This window comes from Centruroides sculpturatus, unplaced genomic scaffold, assembly GCF_000671375.1.
Source record: "Centruroides sculpturatus isolate CEXI.00-Female unplaced genomic scaffold, Cexi_2.0 scaffold651, whole genome shotgun sequence".
NCBI classification, from domain to species: domain Eukaryota; kingdom Metazoa; phylum Arthropoda; class Arachnida; order Scorpiones; family Buthidae; genus Centruroides; species Centruroides sculpturatus.
The window spans coordinates 158,239-165,126 of NW_019384960.1; the positions used below are offsets into that span (position 1 = coordinate 158,239).

Here is a 6,888-nt window from a genome sequence, read left to right on the forward strand (position 1 = left end):
CTACAATATTTGGCTATGTCTTGGCTACTTTAATATTATTTTTACGTGTTTTAGCTGGCAACACTCATTCGACCATGAAAGGGAGCCAGTATTTAAACGAAGCTTAATTTTCTAATTTTTAACGATACAATAGCGACGATTATTATTTTAAAAAATTTTTGTTAGGCTTAACATCGATGAAAATTTCAACGCAAAGTAGGTTAATAGCGATATACTAATATACTAATTACATGGGATATAATAATATACTACACTAATAATGGATTTTTTCATACTTTTCGGTTATCCGACTTTTAAATTATCTGACCAACCCCAGTCCCCAATTAGGTCGGATAATGGAGGTTCTACTGTATAAAATAAATATATAATAAAATAATAAAATAAAATAATAAAAAACTTTATACTACGAGTTTTTTTCCTTGTTTTGTTATTTATTAACTGTTTTAATACAATATTAAAATAAGGAATAATATATATCTAAAAGAATAAATTTAACCCGTGACGTAAGGTATACACGACGCTATGAGAATTCAATGGAGGTGCCCTGTAACCGAGTTTGGAACAGTTGTGTACTGTATTGTGGTTGGTTTAAATTTCATCACGTGATTTTAAAATCCATAACCAAAATGGCGTAGGGAGTTTTTAGTCTCTGTTTTCTTTTAGTCTGTACCTTCATTTATATATTTTTAATATACTGGAAATTCTCCTGCCAAACATGATAAAATATCTTTATGAGTAAATAAAGTTGAAGAATTGAGAGGAGCTTCAAGTCGAGCTTGACATTGAGATACTGTTTCTCATCCATTGACAAAGACATTCTTACTCAATGTCTAAAAGGGAGGAAACTGTTGGGGGTAATCCCCGCGAACCCTGTTGATCCTCGTGGTTTCCATTTTTTACACGTGTAAATAATATATGGAAAAATAAGTGTATGGAATGTTCAATAATTAGTGATAACATTAAACGTCGAAAACTATAATTGAACTATCAAATGTCGAGAAAAAACAGAACAAAAATTCAGTATTTTATTTAAAAAACAAAAGAAAAACAAAACAATAATGAGGGCATGGCTGTCTCCTTTTTATATTTCTGTTCTTTTCCTGCTATTTTCAGTAGTTTGTTGTTGGCAAGAAGTGTTTTGTACATAATTGAACATTCTTATGTAAAGTTATTACATATTTGGAATTCTGCTTTTGACAGAGTCTTTCAAACGATTTCTCTCATATTTCCATACTAAACTCATCATTGAGAAAATTCGTTCGGCATGACCATTGCTACATGCTATGGAGAACATATAGGCACTAAAAAGACATTTCTATGTCACCGTTATTAAATAACTTCAGACAGCGTTCTTCGCAGCTGCTGTTTACCATCTTATGATTATTTATAATGGGCTCCGCAAACCCATACTCTTCGTATAATTCATCCATGTTAATATCAGGTATGTTAAATGCCTTCACCCCATCGCAGAACTCTTCAAAAAGATTTTTTTTGAAACCTCCAGTAGTTCCAGTTTCATGAATTGACCATGCATTACGGTCGTTTAGTAGACAAGGAAACGAGCGGACCAGTCCGGACGTGTGCTGCAGATGTGAAAGTCTTACCACAAACAATAGTTCTGGGGAATAACTCGGCGAGAGAAGAAGTACCATAGACCAGCGATTCCCAACCTGTGGTACGCGTTGTACGATAGGTTGTTTAGGGGTACAGAAAAAGTTAGTTATTATGGCAGAAAAAATAATATATTATGTATCACAAACTAATAGTATTAAAAAATTATCAGGTAAAATATGTTCCTTGCAACGATCACAACTTTATTATACATTTTTTCATTTACTTTTTGTTTTTTAATTTAAACTTACAATATGTAAAATTAACAATACGGGTACTCACTAAATTTCTTAAATGAGGGGTACAATCTAGAGATATGACATGTCATGGGTTACGCTAATGAAAAAAGGTTGGGAACCACTGCCATAGACGACAAATTTAGCATAACCGTCTCTTCTTCTAGGGGGTCACCAACAGTCTGCTTACAAATTTTAATAACTTCAATTTCCTCCACCTCGCCAGCCGCACATGAAGATTCCGTTCAGTTAAAAGGAGAATCCTGCCGAAGTCCAAAAATGATTGGTGAAATCTTTCATCAACGTTGCTAGATTTAAATTTAACAAAACAGACAACTAACGTAAAAAAACCAGAAAAAAGCCAAAATTTATTATATATTTTATATACATTATACTTTAAGTATACTTAATGCTATTTTATTATATTAATGCTTCTTCCCGAAAAAGCACATCTTGATGATTAAGGGAAGAAATTGAATCAGGGGAATACAGTTTCTCAGAAGTAAAACATTCTAACATTTTATGTAAAGGGACAAATTCTTTGCAACATATATACGAGAACAAAAGTTGTGACCTAATCCAAATAATTGCATCTAGAAGAGAGAGTTGCATTCTATTCCTTGCCTTATTTCCCTCTATACTGTAGCATTGCTAATAGGTTTTATTAGGCAATTGAAGGCATAAGTCGCAAGTTCTTTGAATTGGGGTTTTTGTAATATTTTTTGACAAAAAGCTCAGTTTCATTGGGTATTCCACATTCCTTAAATTGTTCTTCGTCCATCCAATTGACAAAACGTAATTTTCTGTATTGCTCTTCAATCGTATTGTGCTAAATTCAAAAATGGTAATTCAGAAAACTTTGGTCATAAAGATTGGTTTAAAATTATATTTGGGCTTAATTGCGCTAGATCTTGAAATAAATTTCTTGCCGATGGAAGCCTTTGTTGAAGTTGATTTAAAGCTTCTTACATTTGTATACACCTTTCTTTGACACTTAGAACTTGTTGCATGATTTTTTCATTGTTATTATTTATTTGCAGGTATTTATCACATTCATTCAAAAATTTCATTCCAAAATCTACTTTAGAAATACTTTTCTTATACCATGTAATTACCATCATAAAGTCTACTTTTTAAAGATCTGTAGTGCAAAAATAAACTGATAAGGGTTTGTTTTATTTGTTGAAAAAGGCCATTTAAACTTTCAAATTCTTGAACTATTGGAGTTGCAATAATTAGTCTGATCCAAGATCATTTCTTTTATCATTCTTGCTTAAAATTTGGTGTCAAATTGTTATTCTGCTTTTTCTGCAGAAATAAAATATGCTTTTAAGTTTTTTCCAATTCATTAATAAACTATACATGACCTTTCCCTGAACTAACCATACAAAATTATTGCATCCTACCATATTAGTTGCACCATCCGAAACAAAACCAATGCAATTTGTTAAAGATTGGCCACATTTATGAATTTCATCTGAAATTAAATTAAATATATTTTCTCCTGTTGCTTTTTGAACAGCAATTAATCCTAAAAAACCAGTAATGATTTGCTGTTTTAAATTACTAAAAAATCTTACTAAAGGAAACAAATATTTTTGAGTTGAAACATCAGTTGAATCACTTATAATAATTACATACCTTTTATCTTTTAAATCTTCAATAAGTTCAATTTTCAAAACAATTGAAATTACATTTTTCAGCGGAAGTAGGAATTTAGTTTTGTTCAATTTGATCTTGCCTAGAGTACTTCCATACCCATGTTTCACACTAATCTCACTAAGGTTCTTATTGCACCGTGGCAGACTATACTTACTGAAAGATGTAACTCGGCTTCGTTAACTTTATCATCAACTGTCTTGATGGTTTTTGTGACAGGAAGAACCGTTTGATATGTAAATGGGGTATTTTTCTTGTTCTTCTCTGATTTGTCATGGTTTGAAAGATTGGATAATCTTGGGACTATGATACACCTACATAATTTTTATTATGCGGATTCAGAACCAAACAATCTCAAAAAAGCCAATCTGGCGACCTACCTTTCATCCCTGCGTGCTTTCGCCCAATAAACATTTGTGACCAATTTGTAAACATTTGTGTAATTCTTTGGCCTGTTAACGAAGAAAATGGGCAAAGTGCCACTAGGTCAAAGTGGAATAAGCCATCTGGAAACGTTAACCAGCTTCTTCAATTCGTTGGAAATGACTACTGAATTATGCACATTTTTCATCACACCCCTAAAAGGAGGACAAATCGATGTTTGGCGCAAAGTGATGCAGGAGGGATAACAGAGTATTAAGTCCAGTGAAAAATCAAGTGTCTGGCCACCCTAATTGTATGTACTGTACCGTACTGTATGTAAGATTTCATCTAGGGATAACACTTTCTAAATAACGGGCTCATTAGATCGTTACTACCGATTGGATAATGAAACGTCACGTGGTCATTTGGAAAAAATTCTTAAAACATTTCTTATAGAAGTAACACGATGCGGCTATATTTTTTAAAGTTTAACATTTAATNGATTTCATCTAGGGATAACACTTTCTAAATAACGGGCTCATTAGATCGTTACTACCGATTGGATAATGAAACGTCACGTGGTCATTTGGAAAAAATTCTTAAAACATTTCTTATAGAAGTAACACGATGCGGCTATATTTTTTAAAGTTTAACATTTAATTGAATTTAGTAAGTTTAAAATACGCCATTTGCCAAAATATTTAAATATGCAGCTTGAGGGAAATTCCGTCGTTGAGCATGAACGTCACGTGGTCACTGACGTCACTGAGCACACTGCCATCACAGATCCGAAATCGATAAAACGTTTATTTTGTAGTTAATATTTTAGCAAAATAAGTAGCTTTCTGTCAAAACTTAAAACGAATATAACAAAAATTTCACCTAAATTAGACAAATATTGGAGGAGAATCCGTATTATATGAAGTCGTATAAAACGGGTTCATATAATACGGATTCGTATAACAAGGCGAAAAAATTTCGATCGTATTCGTATAAACACGCTAAAAGAGACTTGTATAATACGGTAAAACGTCATCGCCGACTCGTGTCGCGACAGGATTGGTCGAATCTAGACCAATAGCATGGTAATATTATTAATGGCATGGATATGCTGAACGGTGTTGTCGAGGTAAGACAAAGAATGAGAGAACTAAAAAGGAATGTACGTTAGAGTACAACACATGTTCAACTTAGTCAGGACCAGAGTACCATTTCCCTTAACAAAGTTTACATAACTCAACTCACCTCTGGCATAGCAGAGGAGAGGGCGCGACGATTTCAAGGGCAAAGGTCACATACACAACTTTCTAACACTTTCTCTATCGATGTGCCCGGAGTCTGCGTATACGCTGAAACTAATCATTTGATAATTTTCTTTACAAGCATTCTCGTATCCATTGTAATATATATATATATATACATACACATGCATCGTGTTATCTGTCTTCACTATTGTAAATAGTTACAGGTGGTTCTATCTAGGCTTTGTTTATTCGAAGAAGCTTCACGTTTGCTTCATGTTTGCTTCTCGGAAAGGCGTTCGTCAGCACATCCGCTTTCATCTCTGTGGTAGGAATGTATTCTGTTCTGATTTCGCCCTTTTCTTGAGCTTCACGGGAGAAGTGATACCTGGTGTCAATGTGTTTACTTTTCCCATGATGAACGGTGTTTTTCCTCAGGTGAATAGCGCTCTGACTGTCACAGTAAACTATCGTAGGCGTATTCACATAACTTTCAAATTGCATTTCTCGTAGCATCCTTCTCATGTGGATGACTTTCTTGATCACGTCGGATGTACAGTACTTCGCTTTTATCGTCGAAAGCGGAACAAATTTTATTTTTCTCGATTCCCAGCTGATAGGTCCGTTCGCTAGAATTATCATGTTGCCTGATGAAGACTTCCGGTCATTAATATCTCCGGTCCAATCTGAGTCCACATGTGCGCACAGCTTCTGATAGCACTTCTCGTAGTGTAGACGGTAATTTACAGTTGCTTGAATGTATCGGAGTACTGCAGCGTTCGGGGATCCGGGGTAAATTATCCCAAATGGGGTAAAAATGAAACTTTTGTGAGTAAAAAGTATATACACTGGACGACAAAAAAAATAACGCACCATGAAGGACTTGTTGGATTTGAATAAAAATTGGTATATGACATCGTCATATCTAGACAGGTATATGATTGCAACCATAAAACAAAAACATACTTTATTGTGTAGTAATATGCAATACAGTGCAGGTGCTAATATCCTGTTGGGCCGCCTCTAGCGCGGATACAAGCTGTGATACGCCTCGGCATGGAGGCATAGAGGTCGCGAATAATGTTCTTAGGCATATCTGACCATGCATGATGCAATTGGGACTCAAGATTCGTCAGATCCTGTGGCTGTCGCAGCTGGCGACCCAGGTGGTCCCACACATGTTCGATTAATGATAAATCTGGAGATCGTGCAGGCCAAGGAAGTGTGGCAACGTTACGTAGGCATGCTTGGGAGACCGCTGCAGTGTGTGGCCGAGCATTATCCTGCTGGAATATGCCTGTCGGAAGCCCTGCCATGAGGGGCAACACATGTGGCTGGAGGATGTCTTGCACATATCGTTGGGCTGTGAGGGTAGTACGCATGACAACTAGAGGCGTCCTACTGTCGTATGTTATGGCTCCCCACACCATAACACTGGGGGTTGGACCCGTGTGCCGCTCCACAGTATAGGCCGGGTTGACACCTTGACCAGCAGGCCGCCATACTCTCACACGGCCATCGTGAGCCCCCAAACAAAAGCGGGATTCGTCGCTGAACACAATACGCTGCCAGTCGGTAGCGGTCCACGATTGTCGTGCACGACACCACTGCAGACGGAGGCGTCGGTGGGTGGCTGTTAACGGTAGAACACATACTGGGCATCGGGAGATCAATCCGCCTTCTACTAAGCGCCTGGAAATGGTGCGGCTGGATACACGGTTCCGTAATGCAGGTGCCACCGCTGCATGAATGGTAGACGATGAAGCTGTAGGCGCTGT

General features: G+C 36.3%; 1 protein-coding gene across 1 annotated transcript in view; it reads left to right on the forward strand.

The window, feature by feature from the left end:
• The window catches only part of LOC111632426 (zinc finger protein 729-like), a 44,076-nt gene that overhangs the window by 21,334 nt on the left and 15,854 nt on the right, over window positions 1–6,888 (forward strand). The window lies entirely within an intron of this gene.